Source organism: Abramis brama (genome assembly GCF_963993115.1).
Source record: "Abramis brama genome assembly, chromosome: 19".
Lineage (NCBI taxonomy): Eukaryota > Metazoa > Chordata > Actinopteri > Cypriniformes > Leuciscidae > Abramis > Abramis brama.
In genome coordinates, this window is record NC_139981.1 from 23,047,820 (window position 1) to 23,057,911 (window position 10,092).

The window sequence follows — 10,092 nt, forward strand, 5'->3', positions numbered from 1 at the left end:
TGGCATTAACAGACCACAAAAGCCTTGATCTTGTTTTTAGTTATAGCACCACTTAGCAGTCATGGTGAAAGGCGTATGATTAATCAGAGAGACGCACTTATAGTTTTGACAGCAGTAACTGGCAGGCCTGCAGGCTTTGAGGAAGCTCTTGTGTTTACCCAGTTTTCCATCACAGATCTGCTTTCAGACCCTCACACAACTCCATTTGTTTTCATTCCCTACAGCAGACACCTCCCCTCTTCAATCCATCTCGCTGACGAACAAGAGTTATCTTCTTTCTCTTTTGCAGGAGTCTTGAAAGTCCTCATTCCTTGTGAAAATGACTGACTTGTGTCATTGGACCTGGTTTTTGTATTAACCGCCATTTACTTTGCCCCGCTGATGATCATAAACATGGAGGATGATAGGAAAAAGTCACATGACTGAAACATCAGTCTGAATAGGTCAAATTTCAATCACAGTGAATATTATTTTCATTTTCAATTCAGTTCCTTTTAACTGAATTTTTCTTATAGAACCATGTAAAAAAAAGAAAAAAAAGAAGTGTGCCGCATTGGCATTTCCGAATATAACAAGGTTGGCACAAAACATTTTTAAAAGGAAATTTCACGTTTATTTATTTATTTTGTGTGTGTGTGTGTGTGTTAAATTTTATTCATTTATTTAATTTGTATAATAATTTATCACATTGGAAAACCAAATCCGATTGATATACCAGAAATTACTTTAATTTAAATGATTCAAATTGTATCAGTTAATTATTTAAATGATTAAATATTTGAACTCCAAACTTACTTGGTTAAAATAATGTAGTGTTTCAGGGTTACATTTAGTAGCAATAAATAACTATTTTGCAAGGCTGTTAGCACAAATTTACGATGAGCCTAATAGTTTAAGAATAGCCTATATTTGTTGAGCACTAATCTTGTTGAGATTGCCAGTGTTTTGGGGTTATAATATACGTTTTTAGAGTAGCTGCTGGATAATGTTCAGCTCTCATGTTAAATGTGATGGGTGAGAGGCAGTCTTTCCTCTGGCAAGGTTTTTGATCATATCTTCCTTCTTTCACAGAGAGCGTGTTTTGGATAGACAGTATGGCGCCCAGTTGCTTCTGTGTACATTACAGACAGACGTGAAGCTCTCAGCTGAGAGGGGAGACCTATGCTGGATCTGGATATACAGAGCTGCTCTGCTGAAGAATCCCATTGTCTGGCTTCCCGTGAGTGGTGAGCGGTTCCCAGGACTTGCCTTGTCTAAATAAGCCATGACAGAGTGGACTCCCTCCTGCAATAGCCTCTCTGACTCACTTATCTCTGGCAGACGCACTCTCAACACAAACCAGTGCCGTCTCTCTGTCACACAGCCTAATCTGTAATGTCATGGTTCACTGAAACACTCCCACTCTCTCCGAAAACTGGCACTACCTTCTTCAGCTCTCTGATGATCCAGTACAATTAATACAATACTGTTCAAAAGTTGAAGTTTAAAATTTTATTTACAATTTTTAAATAATGTACAAAAATATATTAAAAACTGTCATATTTTGAAATACTATTGTATTATTGTTTAAAATAACTGTTTTAGTTTAATATATTTCAAAATGTAATTTATTCCTGTGATGGTATCATTATTACTCCAGTCTTCAGTGCGGTTTTGCTGCTCAAGAAACATTTCTTATTATTATCAATGCTGAAATCAGTGCTGCTTATCATGATAAATTTTTCCACAATTCTTTGATGAACAACAAGTTCAAAAGAACAGCTTTTATTTTAAATAGAAATGTTTGTTTTTTTAACTTTGTAAATATCTTTGCTGACGTTTTTGATTCATTTTAATGCATCTTTTCTGAATAAAATAATTCATTTTAAAGAAATGTGTAAAACTTAGTGTATACAGAGTGCAGAGAAATCAGCTCAATATGTGCATAACACTTTTAGCAAAATAAAAACCTATTTTTTTGTGTTAACTCCAGTTATGTCAGATATTCATTTCAAATAATGTAGATTTTTAGAGACTGGAAATCAACATTTAGTCTAAGTAGCCCCAAAAAGTGTTGGCCAGCACTTAATGTAGGAATATCATTGCATTAGATAACAACATATACATTTCAATATTTAAAGGTCCCGTTCTTTGTGATCCCATGTTTCAAACTTTAGTTAGTGTGTAATGTTGCTGTTAGAGCATAAATAATATCTGTAAAATTATAAAGCTCAAAGTTCAATGCCAAGCGAGATACTTCATTTAACAGAAGTCGCCTACATCGAACGGCCCGTTTGGACTACATCCCTCTACTTCCTTCTTTAATGACGTCACTAGAACCGTTTTTTGACTAACCTCCGCCCACAGGAATGCTCCCTCAACTCTACCGCAATTCGTTTATGTACTTGCGCACTTCTTATAACTTATATGTGTTTACTCAGCTCTTACGGTGATTTTCTGAAGTAAAACTGACGCTTCATCTTTTGTGTGATGTACAATAAACTTTATTAAACTCATAGCTGCCAACTTTTGAGTTTAGCTTGGAGTGAGATTTTTGTTGTCGGGGATTTTTGTTGTTGGGGGGGGGGGGGATATAAGTTAATGATTACTTATATCATTAACTTTATTTAATGATATAAGTAAAAATATAATAAATATGCAATATAGTACACATATTTAGCAAAATACTCTCTATAGCTCTTTTTTTCTAGCCAACTAATGCCTCGTTTCCACTGAGCAGTACGGTACGGTACGGGACAGAACGGTACGGTTCGGGTCTGTTAACCATGATCTGGCTAGCGTTTACACTGCCAACAGTACCCTTACTTGATAGGCGTGGTGTTTCGATCGACGTCATTTTCGCGCGAAGAAGAACATAGTAAACTACAATGGATGACATACAGCAGATCTTGTTCTTGCTCCTCGACATGTTTGTCACAAGAAGACAAGCGCCGACATTAGGCTTTTCTCAATATCAAGTAGGCTACGCAAAGTTTGTAGGCCTACTTGCCATGCGACTCCTACATGGTACATCGCGTTCTTAAAAGCGTCACTCAGCTCGCTCTGCTACTCCGGTTATCTCTGTTAACTTACTCAGTATGTAACGTTACATTTTAAGCAACAATAAAACGAAATATGTTATAAAACACCACTCTGCCTCTTTTCGTTTTCGTTTAAATAAATTAAACATTATAGGGACACAAATGTGGTTCATGCGCAACGCATATTGATTATTCACTGCACGTTATACGTTATTCTATTTATAACAAAACGAAATTTAAAACACAACCCTAACGTTACCTCTTTTCGTTTAAAAAAATAAATAAAATAAACATATTCCAGGCAATATATGCATTTGTACAAATGTTGCAATAAACATCAGTGATAATCTTGTAATAAAAAATGACAAGAAACCATATTTCTTTTTGTAAAATTTCAGTTTTATCAATAATAGCCTATATAAAAGTTTAAGTAAAGTACAAGAAGCTATACAATAAGAAATAAAGCAAACAATTCAGTCAAATATCCAAATGCAGCGCTCTAGTCTAACATTACAAGTAAAGTAATACAAATAACGTTAATATGAAACTAAACTTAGCCCTCAGCCAAAACGATTGACAGGGAACTCATTATATATTCACGAGACCAAAGATCGCCCGTTAGGTCTACACAAAACGAATTATATCTTATGTTTAACCACTACCGTCGGAGTCAGCGACGAACGCCGAGGACTAGCCGAGGAAAGGCTCATCCAGCCGGGAAACATGAGCGCCGAGCGCCCGCTGAACGCATGGATCTCACAACCGGGGAAAAAAATAATCATCTTTATAAATAAACCACAGATTTGAGCTTTAAACAACTACATTCTCGCCTGAAAAACTCTTAAAATTACATTTAGTGATACAGTACCAGTAGTATTATATTAAACTGTATATTAAAAAATGGCGCTTCTTAAGGCCAATTTATACTTCTGCGTCGAGTGTACGCCGTAGTGTACGTCGTAGGCTACGCACGTAGGCGACGCCGTCGTGAGCATTTATACTTCTGCGAATGTCTGTGTTGCTCTGCAGTTACACCGCCGAAACGCTAGTTGGCGCGGGTGGGTTTTAATGTTCCACTGTGTTTACATTCCTCGCGGCTGTTTTGAGTTTAGGTTTCTACGAGCAATGGCGACTGAAGGAGTCATACAGATGGCTGTATTTCCGCACTTCTTCAAGCAATCTCTCGGTCACTTGGTCTATTTCCATGGCTCTTCACTGATCTTCGGAATTTAAAAATGGCGGGCGGTGCAGAGTGCAGAAGATCATTCCGGAAATGCGTAGGAGGAAACGCGATGCTATCCAGCCGACCAATCACAGATCTTGCGGTCCGCGTCGCCGCGACGCGTAGTTACATTTTTGAGGAGGTGCGCGTCAGGGTACGGCGAAGGGTACGACGTATGGTACACGTCAATGCGTATGCTACGCCGTACCTTCTACGCGCACCCGACGCAGAAGTATAAATTGGCCTTTATGTTGTCATTCCTCTTGTAGCACGCGCAAGTGACGATTCTCTGTCAACCAATCAACGTCCTGCAGTGAGTCTCGCTCCACCTTTTAGTACCGTTCCACTGTGCTAGGTACCCCAATGGAAGGGTACCTAAAAAGTGGTACGGTACGGTTCGGCATTTTGGTACCATTCACAACTTTTGATAGTGGAAACGCAAATAAATGCGTACCGTTCCGTACCGTACCGTACCGTACCGCTCAGTGGAAACGAGCCATAACGTGCTATGGTCATTAAATGGCTTTCCTGAGGTAAATGTTATGTGACATAATTGTTCTCCAGCTGTTTTATTGACCCCTTTGTTTGATTGATTGGTCGATATTATGTATGAGGAATATACATTTCGGTAAGTTGTAGGCTACTGTATCTTTCAACGGTGTTCATTCGTGTTTATTTACTAGCTAGTAGAGATGATCGGTTCACGTGCTGCTAGGGATCTGTCGCGTCACATTTACAAGCGCCAAAACGGTATTTATTGTTTGAATTTCGTAATAAAAGTGACAGAATCTGAGAGCTGAGATTTTTTATATCATAAGTAACCTGCTCTGTCTAGTATGTCGGTCCTCTTTGCTTCGCGATTTTTCTGTGCGTGAGAAAATGGATGTGTGGCGTGAGAGCATGTGAAAAGTGTCAATTGCGTGTGTCTCACGGTGAATGCGTGAGAGTTGGCAGCTATGTTAAACTCATCAGTATATGTTTGATCATCATTCAGACAGCAGACTTGTAGGCTATTAATAAATAATGGATACATACAAACAGATGACAAATACGTTATAATAACCGTAATTAAACTACTAAACTATACCTGTTCCATCTCTATACAGCACTCTGACTCTGTAGGCATTATTGTCCGACTCTAAATGAACACCATTACTGAGAGTTTCTGATATTATCATCATTCCGTGAGATTAAATTGTCCTGACAGACTGAGCGCGAGCTCATGAAGCTCCGCCCCCTGGGTCGTCCAGCAGCAGCTTATTTGCATTTAAAGGGCACACACTAAAACAGCGCGTTTTTCTGTGCCCCAAAAAATGAAAATTTAAACATGCTGTAAAAAATGTTCTGTTGGGTATTTTGAGCTGAAACTTCACATACACACTCTGGGGACATCAGAGACTTATTTACATCTTGTGAAAAGGGGCATAATACGGGACCTTTAAGCATTTAAGCTATAGAAGTGTTTCTGCATCAGAGTAAAAAAATAAATAAAAATTGTAATTGTGACTTTTTGTGATATACACACGTGTATATATATATGATATATCACAAATGTGACCTTATTTCTCATAATTGTTTAATCTCACATTGTGACTTAGTTTAATACTTTGATATCTCCCAAGGGTAGCATGTACAGGTTAAAAAAAAGCAACGGTCCTAGTACTGAGCCTTGTGGTACTCCATACCAAACTTGTGATCAATACCTCTTCGTTTCCTGCTACAAACTGCTCAGAAAACGGTCAGATAAGTACGATTTGAACCATGCCAATGTGATTTCACTAATGCCAACATAACAACACAACGAGCCTATTCAAAAGAATGTTGTGGTCGATAGTATCAAATGCAGCACTAAGATCCAGTAAAACTCATAGAGAGATGCAACCACGATAGGATGATAAATTCTGACTGGAAATTCATGAAGTCATTATGCTGTGCTTTTGGGAAATGTTAGGAAATTTATTTGTCATTGATTTAGCCTCTGTATCAAATAAATACTTAGGGTTGTGTTTGTTTTCTTCTAAAAGTGTCGACAATTAAGCAGATTTAGCAATAAGTCTGTTACATTATACAAGCCACACGTGCAAACAAGCTCACACACAATCTCACACAATCTCAACTCTCTCTCCCTTTTGTTGTGTGCCTAAGCTGATGTTTTGGAAACATAATCTATAGGTCAGAGCCCCTCAGCGTGTGCACCTGCATATGGAAGAGGGTATTGTCAGCCCAGGTAGAGTAAAACCCCTTGACAACATGCACCTTAAAAAAAGAGAAAGCAGCAATATCCTAGAATCCTCCGATGATACTGTTACACTGCTTTACAGAATCTCTGTTGACAGACAGCCTGTCTCGTCCCTTGTCTATTAGCCTGTGGGCATGAGACTTTATCCAAACTGCAGTTCTGTTTGTTCACACACCAGTAGTCAAATACTTTTCTATTATACTGTTGACAATCAAAAGACAGTGAATAATTTTGGTGAATATTAACATTAAACTTGACAAATTCATTTATAAGTCACACTCTAACACTCGCACGATACTTACCGGCTGAGATGGACACATGACAAGTCTTCATTTTGACAGATTACCTGAAGCTTTGTGGCTCTGTGAGTCAGGCAGAAACCCTGAAAGCTGTTTGAAAACACACCTGCCCTGCCTTTACCGTCCCTTCCCTCTGCCTGTGCTGAAAGCTGCTATCTGTCTGTCTGTTTCTGGTTCCTCTTCAGTTTGATAAACCTCACGGCCAAGCCGAAGGACATGACAGTTCCTCAGTTCTTTGAGCTTGTTTGCTACGTTGGTTAATCTTTTAGACTGTCTTTCTAAGACACTAGTGTTCACATGTTTGAGGTTGGTAAGATTTTTTATGTTTTTGAAACTAGTCTCTTATGCTCACCAAGGCTGCATTTACTTTATCAAAAATACAGTAAAAACAGGAATATTTTAAAATATTATTACAATTTAAATGAACTGTTTTCTATTTTAATATAATTTAAAAAGTAATTTATTCCTGTGATAGCAAAGCTGAAATTGCAGCATTATTACTTCACATGATCCTTCAGAAATATGCTGATTTGGTGCTCAAGAAACTATTATTATTATCAATGTTGAAAACATTAATATATTTGTGGAAACCATGATACATTTTATTCAGGATTATTTGGTAAAAAGTATAAAATAAGTTAAAATAGAAAGCTTTTGTAACAATGAAAAAGTCTTTATTGTAACTTTTGTTAATGCATCCAGGCTAAACAAAGATATAAATGTTTTTTAACTTACTAACTCCAAATTTTGAACAGTAATATGTGTGGTCAGTGCGGATGAAAATATTGTAATGTGATGATAACAGATGATCAGCTTACAGTATTTAACAACCTCAGTTCTCATTTTGACAATAACATGAATGTAGTATTTGGACATGTTTTTGATTGGCTTTGCATTGATAACATACAAAACAAATTTGACTTTTTTTTTTTTATCAGTCAGAAAAACTGCAACAACTAGCATATACAGTATTTGTAAATATTAGCGTAAATTGTAATAGTAATGGATATATGAATAATATCCACTGCAAATTGGTCCAGTTGGTTTAAAGCAGGGTTGCCCAATCCTGTTTTTAGAGATTACCTTTCTGCCAAGTTCAGCTCCAGGGGTGCGTTTCCCGAAAGCATCGTTGGCCAACTATGGTCGTAAGTTCATCGCAATGTCCATTGAACTCTATTGGTAACGAGGGAACTTGCGACCATAGTTGGCTAACGATGCTTTCGGGAAACGCACCCCAGATCAAGACTGAAGCAGCTAATTAAGATCTTCAGGAGCACTTGATAATTTCCGACAGGTGTGTTTGATCAGGGCTTTTTCGAGTACAGGGGCACGTTCAAGTTCAAAACGGTGTGCAACGTTTTGCTACGGTTTCCGGGTTGAACGTCATGTTTCCTGGAAACGGCGTGCACCGGTGTGCAACGGGGTTTGAAATACGTTTTCTCTTGTTTGGTGGGTGTGTCAGAACTGCAGTCCAATCAGCAGCAACATGTAGGCTATATAAAGCACACGGTATTAAAGTGAACTCGCACAATGGGTTCAAGGAAAGTAATTTACAAATGTCTTCGATGCAGCTCGGTATACACAACAACTGAGGATATTAGAAGACATGTTGGTTTTATTGTAAAAATATAGGTTATCAACATAATGATGTAGTTGCTTATATTTTTAGCTTCATTGCAAGTGTATGACATTTGGTATAGAAATAAACAATGTAATTAAGTGCTTTTCCTAAAAAGGAGAAAGAAAATACAGGGTATTAAAACAGTATGCACTACAAATAAAGTCAGTATGTGAGGCTAAATAGATGCGTTTTAGTCTGAATTAGGTAAGATGTGTGCTTCCATTTCAGTTTCAGCAATCTCTTCACTCGATTGGGATGTTCTCTTTTGTTCTGGGCGGCAAGTGCAGTAACTGTAACATCGGGCATATTTTGTAGTATTAAACACATATTTATACCGACTTCATCAGGCTCCGAAAATTCTTCACAAAGAACACAAAGAATGGCCTTCTCAGCTGCCATAGTTGCAACTCTTGCGTCATCAGAACAGTGTGTTCAACGCATCACCGTTTCTGTTTAAAAAACGTTGTGCAACGTTTTGTCGGGGCTGAACGCAGCCCTGATGACAACATTATCAAAATGTTTGGATCCAAGAAAACACAGTATTCTGCTGCCAGGTCAGTAGATGGCGATGTCATTTAGATTAAGACTGAACATGCGCATGACGTTTTTGTAATTCACACAGGGATGATAATGGTAACGTTTTCAAAAACTTAACTTTGAAACCCGTTTTTAAAAGTTAGCATTTTCAGGCCCCCAAATCTCCGTTTTAGTGTAAATGAACGGACAAAATGCATAAAACGTTTTCCGTTTTTAGTTGAAAACGGTGTTGGGTAAACGGTCCCTGAATAGCAGGTTCTTTATCTAGATGCCTGAAGATTCACCCAATGTGAGTGTTTGGATTTTGTTTTTTCATGTTTTAGCAAAGTGTTTTCAAAGTGTGTGAAGGCTTGAGTTGTGTCACTGGTTTAGACTTGTAAAACAGGATATTTCACACCTTCCATGAAATAAAAGAAACTCATGCAAGGCTTGCTGTGAACAGGGAGCTTCCCCTAATAAATCCAGCTGTTTATGGTTGTGAGACACTCTTAATGGCCTAGAGTCTTGAGAGCACAGTGCACCGTCTTGCTCTCACAAAAGTGATATATTAATACCACACAGAGAGTTGGCATTTACGCATGAAGACAGTTGTGAAAATGAAAGAAGGGATTGGAGAAAATGGGCTGGTCTTATTTATTCGAGATCACAGTATCCCAAAGAAGAAAATAAATGAAAAGACACTATACATGTCTGAATGCATGGTGATTTTTGACTCAAACTTAATATCAAACATCAAAGAAAGAAAGAAAGAAAGAAAGAAAGAAAGATTTGCATTCATGGAACAGTTCACTCCAACATGAAAATCTTGTCACCGTTTACTCACCCTCATGTCTTTTAAAAACCTGCATTAGTTTCTTGCTTGAGTGGTAAGCAAAAGGAGTTATTTATAGCTGAAAGTCAATGCTGATCTTTCCTACAATGAAAGTGAATGGAGCTATCAAGAGACATTTTCAATAACTTACAAATTATATTTAAATATGTTACACACAAATGTATTGTATGGCTTCAGAGGACTTGGAATAGTGCACAGTTCACATAAGGGCTATTTTTTTCTCTTTTAAACCCCATCCAATTTAAAAAGTCTATATGAAAAGGGCAGCTTGGACATTCTGCTAAACTTCTTTTTGGGTAAACCTCTCCTTTTCTGTTTGGAA

General features: G+C 37.7%; 1 long non-coding RNA gene across 1 annotated transcript in view; it reads right to left on the reverse strand.

The window, feature by feature from the left end:
* Window positions 1–6,902, reverse strand: part of LOC311069298 — a 16,830-nt gene extending 9,928 nt beyond the window's left edge. The window contains exon 1 of the long non-coding RNA XR_014603504.1: window positions 6,784–6,902. This is a non-coding gene — a long non-coding RNA (uncharacterized lncRNA). The remainder of the gene's footprint in view (window positions 1–6,783) is intronic.
* Window positions 6,903–10,092: the final 3,190 nt, after the last annotated feature.